This window comes from Myotis nattereri, assembly GCF_964212035.1.
Source record: "Myotis nattereri genome assembly, chromosome: 12".
Lineage (NCBI taxonomy): Eukaryota > Metazoa > Chordata > Mammalia > Chiroptera > Vespertilionidae > Myotis > Myotis nattereri.
Window position 1 is genome coordinate 62,098,973 of NC_138087.1, and position 20,890 is coordinate 62,119,862.

General features: G+C 41.2%; 1 protein-coding gene across 1 annotated transcript in view; it reads left to right on the plus strand.

Annotated features, from left to right (window-relative positions):
* The first annotated feature begins 13,118 nt into the window (after positions 1-13,118).
* ZNF462 (zinc finger protein 462) overlaps positions 13,119-20,890 on the plus strand; it is a 142,199-nt gene continuing 134,427 nt past the window's right edge. The window contains exon 1 of the mRNA XM_081102994.1: positions 13,119-13,346. The gene's annotated coding sequence lies outside the window, so the exon portion shown is untranslated. The remainder of the gene's footprint in view (positions 13,347-20,890) is intronic.

Consider the following 20,890-nt stretch of genomic DNA (forward strand, 5'->3'; position numbering starts at 1 on the left):
ATATATATATAGCTAATATGCAAAATGTCCCTTCGGGAATTTGACCAGGAGACCGGGAGTTCAATTGCTCGCTATGACGTGTGCTGACCACCAGGGGGCAGCACGAAATGAAAGAAGGCCCCGGCTGGCAGCTGAAAGGCCTCAATCGGCCCTGATAGCCAGCCAGGCCTAGAGACCCTACCCATGCACAAATTTCGTGCACTGGGCCTCTAGTCTATGATAAGGAGTTAGGCTTCATACTAGTCTTATTTCTGTAAATCATAATTTCCCCTTACAAACTTTAGAATCAGTTATCAGTGTAAAAAAGAAAAGAGAATTTATATTTTATCCTACTGAGGCTTTTCCTAGAAGAACATGATTTGTCTCTCCATTTTTTTATGTCTGATAGATTATTTCAATGAAATTTCTAAATATCAGCCTATAGGTTTTGCACATTTCATTATTTATTCTTAAGGATTTTTAAAAAATGTCACTGAGTGATTGGGTCTTCTATCCCCATCGTATTTTCTGATTGGTATAGTGACTTACACTGTGGGTCATCTGCCACATAACCGTGTGACCACTTCTCCCTTGCTAACAGAATCCTATTATTTAGGGGGTAGCCATGTGCCCATTTCCAGAAGATGAATCATGATAGGTTCCAGCCATTCATGGCAATCCAGATGATTTTGTCTTTTGCTACATGCTCACTTTCCCTGGCTCTCTTGACACCAATGTGTGATAAGGGAAATTGTGATCATTTCTACTCCTTGATACAAGTAAAACCCCTTTGCTCCTGCCCCCATGCTCTCACCCAGCTTTCAGGATGGGTGAGCAGGCCTGGCGCCCGGTTGTGCTAGCTATAGTGGCTACGAGTCCACAGATATGGAGACAAAAGGGTAGCAAACTGAGATAATAGGGCAGAAAGGTGGAAAGTGCCTTGGTCCTTAAAGACATTTTTGAGCCACTGAACATACCAGTGAACTGCCTTCCTCCAGGTTCCCTTCTCAGTGAGCAAGGTTTAAACCTTGATTAATTCGGCATTCTTTAGCTGAAGCCGAATGCTTCCAAACCTATTGAGGTGTTACTGGCATATGAGTATAAAATATTGATTTTTGTGTGTTTCCCTTGTCTTCAGTTCCCTTATTGAACTCTGAGCTCTATTAATTTTTAAGAGGATTGTTAGAGAGTTTCTAATTTGCATTGGCAAATAATGACAGTTTGGTCTGAATTTTTCTAATATTAACTCTTACCATTTCTTGAATTATCTCGAAGACTGAGACCTCAGTGAAATATTGAATTGTATCAGTGGGTTTCAGGTGTTTCCTTTTTAATTCCTGACCTTACTTGGAAGGTTCTTATATTTCAGTAGTAAGACTTTGCTATGATTTTCTGGTAATTAAAAAAACATATTCTAGTGAATTACTAAAAGTTGAATTTTGTTTTGTTTTAGCCAGAAATGAATATTAAATTACATCAACAATTATTTGTTTAGCAACTGTCGAGATGATCACACGGTAACCCTACTGTGTTTTGTTAAGGCAATGAGCTATAGGAGTAGATTACCTGGTTTTGAGCATCATTGCTTTTCTGTGATAATCTTATTAATTCATGGTGAATCATTTCTTTCATACACTGTTGGATTTTTATACAAAATATCTTATACAGGAGTTTCACATATATATTTATAACAAATATTGATGTAAAGGTTTGTTTATGTATTTGGTTTTCTTTGTTGAATTATGGAATGCCTAGACACAAAGAACGAATATAAAATATTTAAATAACATAAGACTTTTACTTTTATGTCTGAAACTTCCTGTACTCTTTAAATATTTCCATGAATGCCTTATTACTTTATAATAAGTTTAAAGATAAATACATACATATATTTTATAAAAGGAATTGCCCATTTCTATAAGGTATACTAGAATTTACCTGGTACTTCTGGTGGGGAGGCTAGGGACTTAGCTGTGCTTTCTCTTTTCATAAGTAATTGATTTATCTTTTCTTCTTCCTCTTGAGTCAATTTTTATTAATATATAGATTTTTGGAAAAGTATCCTTTGCACCTAAGAATTTTTATTTTATTGATATAATATTCTCATAACTTTTTAGTCCCCTGTGTCTTATGTCTCTTTCCTTACCTTCATGTTACATACAGGAGTGGGAAAAAGTTTTATAGTTGTTCATATGGAAAATAATACAATAATTAATAAATAATGCAAGAATAAACTGTTTCATGTACTCACAACTGTAAGCCTACTTTTGTCCACCCCTGAATTGTGTTTTCTTTTTTAAAATCAGACTTATCTGATTTTTATATTGATAAATTGATAACATTTATTTGTTAATTTCATAGAATTCTGTTTTGAACACTTAATAGTTTCTACTTTAAAAAACTTTGAGCTACAGTCAAATAAGACTGCAATAACAACAATCACTATTGCTTTTCTTTTTCTATGTTATATACTTTAGCATTCAGTTCTGATATCCATGGAATTAATTTGATTGCCAAATTGATACTATAATTCCATGTTCATGACATTTTAAAACAGTCCCTACCAATTTCAAATTCAGTGCTCTTGTCATAAGTCAAATGAGAACACCGGCTAATCGCCTCTTTCAGTAATAGGAATAATTCCATGTGAATGCTGCATGATACAGAGAACCCAAAAGGACCAGAACAATCAACTTTGCATCTGATCCCTTATATGCAGAAGAGTGCTATGTGTCTCTATTTATAGATATAAATGTGAAAGAAAAGCAGAATTGTCATTTTCCAGGTGAAAAGCCTTATGTTTCCTTTGTCTTTTTTTCTTTCTTTCTTCTGATCCTGAACCTATAAAAACCATTCTAGATTGAAAAACAAGAAGAAAAAGATGGAGGAAAACCCTAAACATTCCCAAGAAATAGAAAATGTTGATATATGGAGCAAATAATTAGCTCCTCTGCTAATCCTCTGAGGTTAGAATAAAAGATGAACTGAAAGTTATCAAAATAATTCAGAGAAAGCATAAAACTATTTAGTGGCTGACTAAGCTGTTCATTACTGTTGGTCATGTAAATAAAGTACAGGATCTCATTTCTGGGAAACATTAGGCAGGAAGGGAAAGAGGAAGAGAAGGAAGGAGAGAAAGAAAAGAAGATAACTGAGTTTTTGGGTCAATACCAGCTCAAGGAAATCTCTCTTCTGGGACAAGCAAATTGGATGCAGTAGAAATTGCCACACAGAGGGACTGAGTAGGTTCTGGATCTTCAATAACTTGGTATGGAATCCCAGGCAAATCACTTTTCCTTGAGACCATTTTCTCATCTGGAATACATCAGTGGTTTTCCAATTGTGCTTCTGCAGAACACTGCTGCTCCCGGAGCTAGATTAATGAAAAATGGTGGTCTCTATATAATTCACAGAAAAATAGAGTGAAGTAAAATGTTCCTCCTTTGCTATAGTTCAGTTGTTTATATTTCTTATAACAATTCCTGCACTGGATAGATTTTTCTGAGCATACACGACAGTTTCTTCGCGTTGAGATATCAATAAACAACATTTTCTTGATTTTAAGGTCTTCTCTTCCACTTTTAAAAAACCTTTGGCCCTACTGCCACATTTCAGGTAACAGTTCTAGCACATGACAAAGGAAACTAACAAGCAGTAAATAAGTAGTAATAGGAGAAATCATGCTTAGATTTGTTTTATTTTTAATAATTGTTGATGATTTTAAACATTGGTTTAAATAGTACTCGATTGTGTTTTATCTTGGGTACATATTTTGGTTTTGATTTCCTGACCTAGAAATCTGTCTTGACTCCAAATTTAGAGCTTGTCCTTCATCTATGCCGACTCTTATGTTTTCTCTCTGCATTTTTTAAAAAAAATATATTTTATTGATTTTTTAGAGAGGAAGGGAGAGGGACAGAGAGTTAGAAATAGAAACATCAATCAGCTGCCTCCTGCACACCCCCTACTGGGGATGTGTCCGCAACCAACATAACATCCCCTCAACCGAAATGAAACCTGGGACTCTTCAGTCTGCAGGCTGACGCTCTATCCACTGAGCCAAACCGGTTAGGGCTATCTGCATTTTTTAAATCCTCATAAGAGCCCAGCCAGCGTGGCTCATGGCTGAGTGTCTACCTATGAACCAGGAGGTCACCGTTCTATTCCTGGTCAGGGCAAATGCCCGGGGTTGCAGGATCAATACCCAATGTGGGGCATGCAGGAGGCAGCCAGTCAAGGATTCTCTCATCATTGATGCTTGTATCTCTCTCTCCCTCTCTGAAATCAATAAAAAAATATATAGTTTAAAATCTTCATAACAATCCTATCAGTATTTAATTATCCTTCTTTCATAGACGTGGAAACTGATGCATGATGCCCATCGTTGTCACTAACAAGATCAGGAGCTGCAAACTAGTAAGTAGATGTTGATTGCTAGATTTGGTTTTGTCTTTATTCTAAACAGTAAACCAATAAACACTCAACACCTGCTCCTTGAAATGGGCAGATTTTCAGGATAAACATTAGAAAAATACTAAAGAATAAACTTGTTGTTCATTCCAGGCACTTAAAAACACATGTAATCAATGAGTAACTTTTGTGAAACACCTGGTTCTTAGCAACTTGGTGGGAAGTCAAACCCCAACCTTGGAGACAGGAGGGCGTATGTGTCGATCCCACCTTATGGTGAAAGGGCAACTAACATGAAATCTACAAGTGCTCAGTCAGGGGTGATTAGTGGATGCAAAGCCAAGGCAGCTTGGTGCTCACAGTTATTACTCAAAATCCACTGGTTGTGCTGAAATCTTAGCTGAACTCTGAAGCTTCTTTGGGAAATCAAATGAATATATACAAGGATTAAGGTGTATGTGTCTGAAAATAATGATGAATACGTTTGTTTTATAAACTGGACAAACATTCGGTTTGGTCAGTCAGGCTTTACAATAGGAGAAATTTTGTGTTGGCAAAATTTATTTGTAAAATTTAAAACTTTATAATTGCAAAAGAGATATATGCATTGTAGAAATGTTTTAAAATCTGAGAACAGTGAAATCTGAGAACATCGCCTAGGAAAAATTAGATCACCTGGAAAAAACTATTAACACTTGATTATGCTTTTCTAATCATTTTTCAATGTCTAGACACAGACACACATATTTACAAATATGAGAATGCTATGTATGCTGTTTTAAAAACTTTTCCATTATCAAGAATCATGCAAGTATTTTCATATGATTTAATATTTTCTATAGAATCTAATAGCTATATAGCTTTTTTATTACATAGATGAACATAAGTTCTTCACTTGTTGTTGTGTGTTAATGTTACAATGAACCTCCTCAAATACTAATTTTTTATAAGTCATGAATATTTCTTTAAGACAATTTCTAAAAGTTAAATTCCTGGGTTAAAGACTTTTAATACATCTAAAATAACTGATGTATTTTCATAGTCCCACCAACTAGATGGTCTATTTTTCCATATCTTCAACGACTGGAATTATATCTTCTTAACAACTAGGAAATATAAACATATATATGTACACATATGTATATACACACATACAATTTATATTTCTGCCAGCTTTTCCATGTAAAAGAGTATTATAGCTTTCATATTGGCCGTTAGTAATTTTTTTCTTTTTTAAAATCACCTTTTTATTTTTTAAATCCTCACTAGATGATATGTTTTTTTATTGATTTTAAAGAGACAGGGAGAGAGGAAGAGAGAAAAAGAGAGAAAGAGAAAGAGAAAAACATCAGTGTGAGAAACATAAATTGGTTGCCTCCCGTAAGCATTCTGACTGGGATCAAACCTGAAACCAGGGTATGTGTCCCGAACAGGAACCGAACCCCAAACCTTTTGGTGTTCGGGATGATGCTCCAATCAACTGAGTCACACAGCCAGAGCAGTCATTTTCTTTTGCTAATATCTGGTAATATTTTTGAGATCATAGTGGAATGCTAGATTTGAAAATATGAGTGCAATTTAGGAGACCTGTATTTTGGCCTTCATTATAGCATTAGTGCTAGAAGATATTAGATTAAATCATTCACTCTCTTTGGTCTTAAATTTCCTGTTATATATAAAAGGTACTCAGAATGCCCACTCAAATCTTCCTATGATTCCTGTGAAAAGCAAATTAATTATCTTTGTGTAAAACAGTGACTGTACCACTATTTTATTAGCAGTATTAATAAGCTCTTTGACACACATTTATAATTATCAGACACATAAAAGTAGGTTCTGTCATTTAACTTTAAAAGTCTTTAAGTAATTAAACAGATAATTGACAATTCAGTTCAAATAAAGCAGTAGACTCCATCGTGTATATATGTATGTATATAATATACATATATATGGTATATACAATATAGTTATATAACAAATTATACATAAGTTCCACATTTTCTAAATTTTTTATAGTAAGTCAATTTACTAGTGACACGGAGTATTTCCTTTCAAGGAAATTTTTTTGTGTGTGCATTATAAAATACTATCAGTGTTTATAATTTTGCATCTAGATCTTTTACCTAGCATGAGGCCATTTTTCTATTTAATTACAAAATCTTCATGAGAAATTTTCAATTGCCTAATGTGTCATCATGGGGATATATTATTATTTACTTAACCATTCCTCTTATCTTAATCACATTATTTTCAATTACTTACTTTATCTGTATCATTTTTTGTATAATTCTACATTTCTGTTTCCTTAGAGTTGATTCTAAGAGGAGCAGTTAAGGGAACAAAAAGTGAGAGCATTTCAAGACTTTAAATATATATTAATAAATTGTGCTAAAATGGACTGTACTAATTTTTAACTTCTATTAAGAATATATAATGAGAGGGCTTAATTTGAGGGTACACAACGCCATCACTGGGCCATATATTTTTTTCTAATTATAAAAGTGATTCATGTTTGTACACAGAACAATAACTTAAAAACACTTTTCCCTCAAGCCCCCAACCACCACCTCTCTCATTCCTTACTATTAACAATTTGAGAAGTATACTCTCAAACTGTTTTTTAATTAAAAAAAGGTTTGCATTTAAATTTTAACAATAATATATTTATTTTGATGCCTATTGAAAATGGATAGGTAAATAGCCCATCAGACCTGTGCTTTTATGGGTATTATTGCTTCTGATGAAGCTAAAAAATTTTAAGTTGATTTAAAAATAATATATATTAAGTAAATAAAAGTGCAAGTAGTATGAAAATATGTCTTAAAAGTCTTGAATGTGATATGAGAATAACTTTAGGGAACTGCCACGGAGGGATAGCTTCTAGAGCTGCCTGCCCCCCACCAGCTCTGTGTTCTTGACCAGGTCACATCCCCTCGTTGGGCTTCAATGTGAGTGCAAGTCATAGGCATCTGGAAATACCAATCTTTCTGCGATAAGGGATGTCTCAACAAATGGGCAGTATTTCAGTTGAGTATTTTTCTTCTGAATTTTGGTTAATCTATCAAAGTTATTTAAGCTTGCTCTCTTTCCTAAAAATAAAAAAGTATCTCCTCTAGGAAGAATTTCATGTTCAATTATGAGTTAAGGGAAGACATTGGCTTTAAAATGAAATCCCAAAATTTTATCTTAAAATATTATGTCTCAATAACTCTATAGGAGAAACAGAAAATTTCAAATTAAGCAGTCTCTTTATTGGCTAAATCCTGTATTGCTTTCGAGTAAGTAAAAAATCTGAAGTTCTATAGCCAAGTGATGAGATTTTAAAGTTAGTGGTTCATCTTTGTGTTCCTAGTATTCAGTTATGAGTATGTCCCACTGTCGATGCTAGACAAATAGTCAATGGATGGATGATATGCCACATGAATGAATGTTCCATATTATAGTAACTAGTCTAATAACAACTGTAAATTCACCTCCCACCGATAGGAGGTTAAAAGAAATTTTTTTAGAACATTGCTATTGAAACATCTTTGGTACCCAAAGGTACATATACAAAGATTCATACAGAGTAAGTTTAGTATGTTATTGCAACTTCTCTTCCTTTGAGAATTGTTCAGAATTAGGAGTCATCCACCTTCGTCTTCTTTTAGTCACTTCTCCCTAAGATGGACACTAGTCCACTAGTTACATGTTTGAAATTGGTTTATAAGAATATACTGATTTTTTTTGTAAGGGATCAGAAGGTGTGCAAGTGACTTCACTTTGTGGATATTTGCAGGGTCCATAATTACGCAATTTGGAGTTTTCAGAAAGAAAAACACCAAATTCAAAGTCTGAGTAATTTCCAACAAGAGTGAAAAATCTCAAAAATTCAAAATTTGAAAAACATAATAATAGCTTTGGCCGGTGTGGCTCAGTTGGTTAAGCATCATCCCATGCACCAAGGGTCCTGGGTTCAATTCCCAGTTAGGGCGCATGCCCAGGTTTTGGGTTGGGTCCCTGGTCGGGGTTTGTGTGGAAGGTAACCAACCTATCGATGTTTCCTTCTCTCTCTCTCAAATCAATAAAAACATATTTTAAAAAAACAAAATAACAAACACACTCCAATTGTAAAGACTATATTAAATTGCAAAAAAACAACAACACAGGAGTTTTATATAGGCAGGAAAATACCAAGTTCAAAAGGTGTGTCACAGTATAGTCCAATGTTTAAGAATTAAATAATGAAGACTTCTGAAAAAGACAAATTCTCTACTCACCTACTCTTTATTTTCCTAAAATCATCAGCTTGAACAGTTTTCCAGCTGGGATTTAGAAAGTGGGATTATAAACTGTTTTTTTTGGGGGGGGGTGTATAATTTTCAGGAAGCAAAGTGTTTCCTTTTTTATATGATAGACTGTAAGAATTGAATCAATAACATCCGGACACCTAAACACTCTTGTTTCAGTTTAAATTCTTTTTAATATAGCCTCAGGATCTACTCTTTCTTCTTCCCATGATTCCTTCCTGCAGGTGATAGAAGCCGCCTTTCTCTCCATAAACACTTTTCTTTAAGAGATTTGGGTGTCTTCCTTTCCTAAACCTCTAAAAATCAAAATGATTTATAGACTATCTCTATCCTGCTAGAGTTGGGCAAGTAAGTGGATCATATTTGCATGGGTCACTCTGATTATAGGACTTCACTGTTTCTGGAACTAAAATTTCAAGATTTATTATTCTATTAATGCTCATAAAGTCACTCTTTTGATGAGCCATAATTTCCCTTTATGAGGAGTCTGTATGCCACTCACCCATGATAAGGGAGAAGTAAGTCCAGACTTCCAACATATTCATATTTCCTGGGTCATTAATAGAGTCTTGAAATCCCATATGACTCCAGGGGTTAATGGCCTAGGGTACAGTAACAAAGGTAAATTTCACCCAGTCAACTTGTCCCCATGAGACTTCCCTCACCTTGTTGGCTGTGTACAAAAATCTAAACTTTTCCATTTTAATTTAAAAATTTAGGAATTAACCCTCCTGGTGGAGAAGATAACCCACCAAGGAGGCTTGCATTATCTCTGTGAATATTCTTAGGGAATGAAATAGCAGGAGGTGTGAACTTTCTTCTATTTATCTTAATGGTCCGCTAATGGCAAAGCATAATTACAGTTACTTAAGTGCCAAGTTTATCAAGATTTTCACTAACATCTCCAGCCACCGCGCTTTCCTGGACTGACCCAGCTTTTATTTACCCAATCGCTTTACCATCATTTGAAAGAAAACTGCCCTCAATAAAAACAAGCAAGCAAACAAAAGCCCACTCCGCAGCCTGGTTTAATTTCTTTCAATTATTTCACTTGGGCAGTTAAGACACTTGTGACTCCAAAAAAAGTCGAAAATATATATATATATATGGGACCGGTAACTGAAATTTTAGCCTTCCCACCTTCAAAAAGCAGGGCTACGCGGGAGTTTTGTAGTAGTTTGCTTCATGGCTTTGGGAAATCAATTTGCTTCTAAACCAGAAGGTGGTCTTCCCAAGACCATCCTATATTTGGGATGGAAACTTAGGCATTGTACCTTCCCCCCAGTGCACCCACATGAGCAGCCCGAGAGCCACCTATCTCCCCATCGGTCTCCGGATCTCCTCGCTGCCTTTGTCCCTTCTAGACGTGGAGGCTTGGAGAGGAGGTTTGGTTTCCAAGGATTGGAGCGTTTGAAGGGCGGGGCCATCTCCAAGTCCATCTCCCCTTTTTTGTCCTCTCCTCCTGGGACGGGAGGGAGGAGCCAGGTCCCCCCGCGGCCGGGCCGGGTCGGGAGCTCTCTATTTCGGTCGCTCGAGGTGAGTGTGAAAGGGCGGCAGCCCGTTTCATTGCAGCGCAGGTTAATTTCTGGAGTTCACCGCGGTCAGTGCGCCCGCCGCTTCCCGGGGCTTTGCCAAGAGGGTTTATGAGGTCGGAGGCGTGTTGGGGCGCGCTCACGCTTTCGCGAAAGGCTCCTCCCCAGGGTTCATTCCCCGACTGCGGGAAGTCCTCCGGTGCCCCGGGAGCCTCGGGTTTCCTCTGACCTCGTCGCTTCTTCCTCCCTCCCCTGCGCTTGGTTCCCTGCCCCCCCTGCCCCTGGGGAAGGGCGGCCCCCATCTTAGGATTTCCGACCCAAGCCAACCCAGAAGGTACCTCCACGTCGATGAAGATTTTTATCACCACCTCCCAAACCCAGCAGTCCTAGGGAGCTTTCAGCCTGAAATACGATTGTTATTTTTTCCCGTGCCGGGCTTTGACAGAAAAAGTGAGCTTTTTATTAAAGACAAAGAAGTAAATTATCAGCCGGGGCCACTGAAAGGGACGGCGGAGACCTGGCGCGTTTCTTCTCGCGGCCACGAGGAATTTATGGGGGAGCGGCGGCCGGCGCTCAGACACCCCTGGGGTCCCGTGGGGGAGGAGCTCGGGACCGAAGGGCTTCCCCAAGTCCCTGCAGGCACCTGGAGGGAGAGCCCTCCCAGGTCTGCACAAAGCCAGGGTCCTTTCAGCCCTGAACAGCCTCGCGGTCCTCCACTCTCCTTTCTTTTCTCTTCTCTTTCTTTCGACTCCCGTCTCCCTCTCGCCTCGGCGCTTTCTCCTCCCGGTTCCCCTCACCTACTTTTCCCCTGGCCTCTCCTCCCCCTTCCCCCTCCTTTCTTCGCCACCGCACGCGTAGAGTGTCATTTATTTATTTATTTATTTATCACCCCCGCCATCAACACCCTTTTAGGGCTTCCAAGCTTTTCAATGCGAGTGGGAGGAGAAAAGGGCAGGAAGTGTTGACTCGGAGGGGGGTGAAATCGTGCCTCTGGGTGAGAGATTCTGCCCCAGAATAAACGATGGGGGAATGTCTAGGAAAAGGAGGATTCAGATCTGTTTATGAAACCCCGCTTTCCGACAGCGAGCAACTCCGCGCGCGTCTCCTCCTCCTCCCCCCTTATTGTATGGGTTTATGGATACATCTTCCTGGACTGTTGTTTGGAAGGGGGAGGAGTGAGTATTTAAAGAGGGCAATCTCGCCCTGGATCCTCACCACCGCGCCTTCTCCACCGGATGCGCGCTCCCCAATGCGAAGGAATCCAGCAACATCCCCCAATTCAGCCGCGGACAAAAGAAACTTTAATTAAGGTCTCTGCCCCGCGCGCTGCGTGTTTTCTCTCTGTCCCCCAGGCTGTTGATGTCCAACTTGAGGATGCGAGAAATAGAAATGGCACAACCAGCCCATGCCCTTGAACTTCAATTGCTCCTGACTTGCTGTATTGATTTTTATACTGTAGGCACCCTCCCCACCCCACCCCGTGCGCGCTCCCCTCCCCGCCCCCCCCCCCGCCCCATTAAATTGAAGCCGTAGGAGATGCCCCACCTGGTTGGGGGTGGGGACCCACTCCTTTGCAAAAGGGATAGGTCAGAATGATTTGGGGGAAATTACACCACATAAAAAAATCAAGGTGTGAAAGCTTCCTTTTTGGCTCTCTTGTCTTCAACACCACGACACCTTATCATTAGGAGCGCTGATTGTTACTTTCCGAGCCTTAGATGATCGGCCAGAAAGTGCAAACAACGCGGGGCTGGAGGGTGTAAAGTTATTTAAGTAGGCTTTTTTTTTTTTCTTTTGGTGCGCCGTCAAAACATTTCACAAGTTAGGGAAAGAAAGTGGTGGTTCCGAGGTTTGGAATGATAGGTTCTCTCCCTTCCCCATCCCCCTTTCCATATCAAAAAAGAAATAAAATGCACAATGAGCCTTTATTTCGGGGGAGAAGTCTTCAAAATACGTGCCAGTAATGGACAATTTGAGCTTTTCACTGGAGATACACCGCAAGCTGGAAAGGGATTAAAAAGCCCCACGTGGTTGATCTGGATTTAGACTTGCAACCTCTAGTTCCCCATGTCTGTTCTGTGCAAAGATTGGCCTCTAGATGGATGCGTGTGAGGGACTCTCTGGGCCCTGGGCTCGGCCTCTGGGGCAGGGCTGATGGTGGGAACCTTGGGAGCCACGGGACAGGGTCCTCACCGGGGGCGTCCTCTGCTGCCCGGGCGGCCGGGCGCCTTCGGGACGCGAGCGCGCACGTCTCAGCCCGGCCGCCGCGCTCCTCGCACCGCCTTCTCCGCAGGTCTTTATTCATCTCATCTCCCTCTTCCCCTTCTCCTCCTCCTCTGCCTCCTTCTCCTCCTCTTCCTCCTCCTCCTCTACCACCACCACCACCTTCTCCTCCGCCGCCGCCACCTCCTCCTCTTGCATCTCACTGGCCTGGCTCTGTGTGGCTCTAAGTGACAAAGACAATGTCCCAGCCTTAACTTTGCAACCACCTTGCCTCCTTCTGGGGTTCAGCAGAGGGGAGGGGGACAGCAGCCGCAGCCTCAGCATCTCCTCCAGCTTCTCCTTCTGCTCTTCTCCAGCTCTTGGATAAAATTCTTCCCTTTTATGCCCCCTGCCCATTCCCTCGTTTCTTTCTTTCTTTCTCTTTTCTTCTCTCCGGCACGGTGTTGTTATTAGAAAGGCTTCGCGCACCCCCTGGTGCTCCGGCGTTTTGTGTGGCAGGAGAAGATTGTCTTCCTTCTCTCTTTCTGTCTTGCTTTCTCTCTCCCTCCGGTTGCTCATTATTCAGAGAGAGACACAGAGGGAGGGAGAGAGAGGGAGCGCGCGCGAGAGGGAGGAGAGGAGAGAGAAGAGGAGAGGGGAGAGAGAGTGAGCGGGAGAGGGAGGGAGGGAGGGAGGGAGGGAGAGGGAGAGAGAGACGGATATCTCAGGTCATCTGCAGCTGCAGAGTCTGAGGAGCCGAGGAAGGCAGGGAAGATGGCGATCCTCCATTGCTGAGACCCGGCAGAAGCACATGAGACTCCCAAACAACTTCCACAACAATAACCCGAGCAGGAAGAGGAGAAAGAGAAAGAGGATAAGGAGGCGGTGGGGCCGGAGAACCCGAAACACCTCCCGGCGCCGGGACGCTCCTTCTGTAAGTTATTGCAATGAACCGACACCTCGGGGTGGTCCGAGTGCTCCCGGGAGGAGAGCGCGGGGTGGTGGACGCACAAACGCGCTCATTCATTCGGCCGAGGAGGGTTGGTGGAGCGCGAGGAGAGGAAGTCCCCTGCATGGACTGGCAGTTGGGAGAGAAGAAGCGAGAGAGAAGAGGAGGAGGGGGAGGAGGGAGAGTGAGAGGGGGAGGAGGAAGAGGAGGAGGAGAAGCGAGGGAGGAAGAGGAGGAGGAAGAGGTGGAGAAGGTGGTGGCGGTGGTGGCAGTGGCAGCGAGGTGGCTGTGCTTTTCCTGCTGGCTGCTCTTCTGCGGGGGGCAGCGGAGCGCTGTGGCTTAATTAATTTCGTGTAGTTCTATGGAGAGCAGAGAAAATGAAAGATGAGTGAGAAGAGAGCTGGAGGCTTAGGACCGATGCTCCGAGCGTGGGGACAGGAGTAGGGACAGAGAGGGGGGTGGAGAGCGGGAGGCGACCTCAGCCCAGAGCCAGAGGGAGCTAGCCAGGGGCAGAGGAGGGAGCGCTCCGAGCCGCCCCGACCTGAGCCGGGTGACCTCTTTCTTTCTCTGTCCCTCTCCTTCCTTGCCCCCTCTCTGTCTGCCTGTCCCCAGCCCGATGGCAAACCCGTGCGGATTGGCACCCCCCTCTTCCTCAGGTATTTGGCTCTCTCTCTCTGTCTCCGAAGTTGGGATGCGGGGTCGGGATGCGTCCGGGGGGGTGGCTGCTGCTGCTGGTGCTGCTGGTGCGGACAGAGGCCAGGAGCGGGGGGCACCGGCCGGGTGGGGGGCGCAGGTCCAGGAGCAGCTGAGGAGCTATCTCCAGGCTGGGGGTTCAGAAGCGCCTGGTGGAAGAGGACAACGGTTTCAGGAGAGGAGAAGCCATTACATACGCTTGGCTCTCCTGGGGAAGGGAGAAAAGAAAGCAGGGGCCTGGGGGTCTTCTCACCCCTGGTGCAGTTCCCAGGGGTCTGCCCTCCTTCCAGGCATGAGGGGAAGCCACAGCCGCCCCCCCATTGGAGCAGCCCCTCTCTTTCCCTTTCTTTATCTCCCTTGTCCTCCATTTGCAAGCTGTCTGCTTTGGTTCCAGTCCAGACTCCAAAACACAAAGCTCCTTCTCACGTTCATTCTCCAGGCTTTTCACCATTCCTGAAGGAACCCTCATTTTCTTTTCATTGTAGCTTCTAACCTACAGGGAGGGAGGGAGGCTGCCTGGAGTTCCTTTCATATTCCTCCCCTACCAAAAAAAAAAAAAAAGTTTCATTTTTTAAGCACGCGCCTGGGATGGGAAAAGACCAACCAGTTGGGGCTTTCTCCCAGGGTTGGGGGGCGGGGGGAGCCGTGTCTGAGTGTCTGTGTTGGCTGTTTGGTTTGCTTTGGTTTTGTTTCTGGAGGTGGCTTGCAGGTTTTGGAGGAAGTGACTAGTTTGGTTGAGAGCTGGGAACTGAGTCAGGTAAGCCCTGTCATGTTGTAACTCCACCAGAAAATGGAGGAGAGCGAGTTTCCAGGAGACAAAGCTGAGATGAGAAGTGTTTATAGAATTATGGACGTTTCCATTTTGAAGCTCTGTTGGTGATGGCTGGAGGAGGAGGCTTGCCTGCCTACTCCTTCTCCCTTTCCTGGGGGAAGTCTCGTGGTGGTTCCTCACCGTCTATTCATTATACAAGGAAATGAGGGGCTTTTAAGGGCTGCTCAGATTTTTCTCCCACCAAAGGAGTGCTTTCACAAGTTATTGAGATGTTTGTTTCCATTTTAAAGTAAACTTTTGGGGTTGTTTTTTTTTTCACCTTTTGAGTGGACCTGAAGGGTTTTGACCTCCTTCAGGAAAGGCAAGGCAAAATCTTAAACATTTTCCACTGAGGTCCTCACACAACTTTCAGCTGCTGCAGGTCTCCTGAAAGTCGCCAGGAAATGGTGACTTTCCTCATTGTGAAGCCGGTGGTGCCCTCCGCTGAGATTCTGGAGTTCTGGGCTTGGCTATCATCATGTTTTGATGCATTGCAAGACTTTATTGTCTGGTTTGGGTTGATCTCTGGGGAAAAACAAAACAAAACAAAATAAAAACCAACAACAGATCCTTCAAGATCTCAGAGGAAGTCTTACTGACACCCGTTTCTCCAGGGTCTACCTTTCTCTTCCGGTTGTTCCATGTGTGCATTAGGCCTTCTTTTAGTTCCTTTGTTTTCTCCCTTCCCTTCCATCCTGCTGGCTTTTTTCTGTGTTCTCAAGTACTGTGAGTCTCCACAAATATCAAATGTCTTCTTAACAGTGTCACTATGGAAACAAATTTTTTTTTAAAGATTATGTCAGTTGAGAAAACCTATGTCTAGGTCTCTTCACCTTTTTGGTGGGGAGGAATTTATTAGTCTTCTAGGAAGACATTTTGTGAGGATGATGTGAAGAAAGGATCCCCCTCAGTCCACACACATTGATTGGAGTTCTTCACAGATTAGTTCTAGAGAATGTATGTAATTGATCCAAGTAAAGACCTAAATCCTGAAATGCTTGAGGATTTTATAAAAGCCAACCATGAAGATGTTGCTTTTCCATTAGGTAAGGTAGCCATCTTGAGGATGAGGGAAGATGTTGGAAGAATTTTAGATGGACTATTGAAGATAGGTGAGGAGGGCTCCACGGTGGAATGAAGACTTGGAGGAGATTCAGAACCAATTAATGTATTGTAAGGAAGCTGATTAGACCTTGTTTCAACTAAGGAGGAATACAGAAAGGTACCAGCTTCTACACAAACAAGGAGCACATTGGTGAGCGACTTATACCAGCTTTTTTCTTGCTTTGCTTTCTCATTATGTGTCGGATTTGTGTGTGTGTGTGTGTGTGTGTGTGTGTGTGTGTGAAGTTCCCTGTGTCTACAGTATTTTTGTGCATATTGAAGTGGTTTTAGATTCCAGATGCAATTATATTCTGTTGAGTAGCTGGTAGCAGTGTCATTCAGTGAATGCACAGTGCTGTATATGACAACATCACATTTTTCAAACCAAACTGTTGTGTCATTAATTGAGGGTTATTGTTCTTCTAAGGGGTGTGAAAGCAGAGGGGGAAACACATGGTTCTTTAGCTGATAATTGTCCCTGGTCAATGAAGTAAATCCCTGATTTTTGCAGATGAAGATGTATGGTTTTCAATTAATGTGTATGCTCATTTAAAAATATTTCTCTTTAGACCTCTGCTTCTTTATTCCAAACCTAGGCCTCTCCAAGAGCACTTTAAAAATCTTACATGGAATCATACCTTTTATTACTCATTTTTGAATGTTATCTTTTGATGCCCATTGCTTTTGCTCTTAAGTGGAATGTCATCAGTGTTTTATTTAAATTTCGTAGTGCATGTTAAGATCTGCATGCTCAAACTCAGAAGTTCAAATGCAATGGAATAAGGAGTTATTTGGGAAAGTAATTACCAGATAATTTTGCATCTAATTTACCAAATATGTTTATGTAAACATAAATACGTTAAACATTGATCTTGAAGCAAACTTCCATAATATCTTTTTTTTGTTGAGGACAACTGCTTAATTACTTATTTCAATGGGAGGAAAAATTTGACAAACTGGTTGCCAGTCCACCAGTTTGACTTACCACATTTTTTTACTTTGCAACCAAATGTTTTCATGTCTTTATAGACAGTCTTATAGAGATGAACTTTCTGGAAGGAAAGAATTAAGTGTCTAAGAGGCATTTTGGATTTTGTTTACCTAACAGACCCATCCTATCTCTGATTCCCTTCATCAGTATGGGAAGTACCATATTATTAAACACATGGTTTCTTGTGTTTGTCTAGACCAGTGGTTCTCAACCGGTGGGTCGCGACTCTTTGGGGGTCGAACGACCCTTTCACAGGGGTCACCTAAGACCATCGGAAAACATATATAATTACATATTGTTTTTGTGATTAATCACTGTGCTTTAATTATGTTCAATTTGTAACAATGAAAATACATCCTGCATATCAGATATTTACATTACGACTCATAATAGTAGCAAAATTACAGTTATGAAGTAGCAACGAAAATAATTTTATGGTTGGGGGTCACCATAACATGAGGAACTGTATTAAAGGGTCGCGGCATTAGGAAGGTTGAGAACCACTGGTCTAGAATATACACTTGAACTGGGACAAGTATCTTGGATAAACCATTGTGTGAGAATTAAAAAGAGTGTCAAGTTGAACATTCTCATTTGATGTCAAAGCTCAGAGATCCTTTTTTTTGAGACATCTAGTTGATGAAGCTCATTATGCAAATTTTTGCCATAACTTAATATATCATCAAGAAAAATCATTCTGAAGAAATACATGTGAGCAATGATACACACTGTCATTAAAAAAAGATTCTTGTTGGAACTTTGTAGTCCATAATATCGCTTATATTGGATTTATGTCCATCTGATTCATTGATCACATTCCCTGAGGACTTGTTTTTTTCCCCCCACTCTTTGGAGTTAGAGACAACTTTTAGATGCAAGATAAATAAAATTTTTATATATAAATATATAAAATCTTTTTTTTCTTTATTTTTAAAATTGTTTTATTGCTTAAAGTATTACAAAGAGTATTATATATGTCTCATTTTTTTTTCTCCCCTTGACCTTCCCCTAGCCTCCCATACCCCCCAGTGTCTTGTGTCCATTGGTTATACTTTATGCATGCATACAAGTCCTTCGGTTGATCTCTTACCCACCAACCCAACCCTCCCCGGCCTATATAAAATCTTGCTAAGGAGTCTTCCAGAAGACAGTAGGGGAAAAGAAATCCAACTTTACTAATGGACTTGAGTACTTGTGGTCCTGAAAGAAAAGAATGGTAAAGTTGCCTTGGGAAAGAGTTCTGTTTTCTGTGTGATGGAGTTTAATAGAGTCTAGTCTATCTTGAATTCTTTCCTGGTGTTGAGTGGGGTTTCTTTTGTTTTTGTTTTTGGTTAAGGTAACCTTACTTATCTTCTTTGTGATGTGTGCTTTTATCAGACTTATAGTTCACTGCCTTATGGGATAGAGCATTGACAAAGCTGTATTGAATGTTTCAAGTTGATGACTGGAGAACAGAGGTGCTATTTCACAATGCCACACTCCCAAATTAGGAAATATGTAAATAATGAACTCAGATTGCAAAGGATCTGACAGGAGTGTATAAGTGGATGATTGATACATGGGAACTAAGGAAATTCAAAAGAAGTGGGGGAAAATATTTCCAGGATCTATCACTAAAAATCTGGTGAACTGAAGGGTGGGAGACCACTGTGTGTGTGTGTGTGTGTGTGAGAAAGCAAGTATCTTTGGTGAGGTTCACATACTTATGAAGTTGGTGGCCTTGAGAGAAACATTAGCTGTTGTGTGTGTGTGTGTGTGTGTGTGTGTGTGTGTGTGTGTGTGTGTGAAAGCAAGTATCTTTGGTGAGGTTCACATACTTATGAAGTTGGTGGCCTTGAGAGAAACATTAGCTGGTGACCTATTAATTGATTATGAGAAAACGGAGAGGAGGAGAGAGAGTGCTAGAACAAAATTCCTCTTCTTGTGTGATATGCCAAGACATCTGGCAGATGTTATGTTGGGCCCTAAGGAATGGACAGTTTAATTTTAGCCCTAGCAAGGAAATGGGAAGTTCTAAGCTCTTTTAATAGCACAAGTCACAATTCTTAGTTTGGGGAAGGTTGCTTAAAAAAAATAAGAAAGGAAAAGAAAAGAGGAGTTTATTATAATATGAAAGAACTCTAGGGAGCACCCAGATGAAGCTGAGGTTTTGGGGTGATGGACAAAAATATTATTTCCCAAGTAGAAATTAACATTAAAAACTGACAAAGAGATACCATAAGTGATGAGTATTAAGTATTTAATCTTCACCAGTCAGAACTTCTAATTGAGAAGCTAGTTATTTTGTGCCTTAGAGAGATCATCAACTTCAAATCTTCCCTTCCCCCTCTGCATTTTACTGAAGAGGAAATTGGCACCAAGACTTGAAGTGACTTGCCCAAGGTCAGAAAGTTCAGCTGTAACAAAGCCAGGCCTACAACTCAGGTCGGCTGACTCCCAACCCAGTACCCTTTCTGGTGCCCCAGTGCACGTGATTATAGCGGTTTGTGAAACACCATCTCAAGACACTAATCATACATTAGTGGGGCAGTTGATTTAGTGTTAGTTGAATTTAACATGTTGGGGAACCCTGGCCTGAACATGGTTTGTTTCACTTATAGAAGTGATACTCCAGAGGCCAATTTTATTCGTGTGACTTTCAGTCAAGTTTTAGCTATTGAATTTGTAGCTGTGCTTTTCACTGTCCTCTTCTCCTCTCCAGTTCTGTCACCCAGGGTTTGGGAGTCCTTTTCAAATGCCCTTCTTTGGAAGTTTGTCTGGGTCAATTGCAGCTTACAAAAGTGCCCACAATTGGACTCTGAGAATCTATTTTGCAACATGGTACAGACTTAAATTGGCTTCTTTCAGAGATGCCATTTTGTAATACTGATGAAAGTCCAAGAGAGTGAAATCCAGTCTAAAACAATTACTGGTGATTTTCCAGTGTCCTGTATTCATCCAGAAATGTGCCCTCCATGCATCTTCTAGGAGCCCAATTCTCTCTTGCAGACCAATGGCTAGCTACTTCCCATTCCCCATTCTACACGAAGACACCCTTAAAATGACTTTTGAATGACACGAGCAGTATTTAACCATGAGAGAGAGAGAGAGATAGGTCAGTACTTTAGGAAGGGTGAAATGGGTTTCCATTTCTGATTCCTCTTGGACAAGTGAAGGCAACTTTGTAAAGATGAGTGATGTTTGGAAGTTTCCACATTTTCTAAGCTTCTTCCAAACCAAAGCATAAATACTCAATCCAGGAGGCAGTCTGGAGAAGGTAGTACTGGATGGGGACTTCTGGCAGGAACACAGTTAAGGCTATAAACAGTTGAACCTCAGTGTGGCACTCCTCCAAATGAGTTGACTGTCGAAAATAAAATGTTCCAGAAGAACTGGGAGAACAGGAAAGAAGTTAAAACAGCATGGTTTGCATGCCAGTACTGAAGGGGGAAAAAAAGGGGGGTGGGGTTATTAGAGAGAAGATAATCCTACATTGAACTGTCTCCTGGATTTATAAGACCCACGAGAAGAAGTTTCCAAAGGGAAAATGGATTTTTATGACTTTAGATTGTGTTTGCTGTTGACTAGGAAGCTCTTCTGAATCTTTTGTCCCCTTGAACTTTGTATCTTGAGAACTGCACACACTGATATGATAAATAGGAAGTCAATTGGAAGCGTTTTGGATTTACATTTTCTGCTTGGAAATACTATCATCAAATTTATCTACTTCTTAAAGGCTCTTGTCCTCAGCAGTTGAAGCTATAGATTTTTAGTCTTTGGATGTATGGTTCCAGCACAGAGTTGGTGTTTTCAGGGTTTGGAAAGACAAGCAGCGTGGGTATGGTACAAGAAGGCACCAGTATGGTCACCTGCAGTTGCATTGTCTTTTAATTCTGGTGAGCAGATCACTTGGTGTCTTCAAAGCATTCCTACCTAATTCCTAGCTGGAGA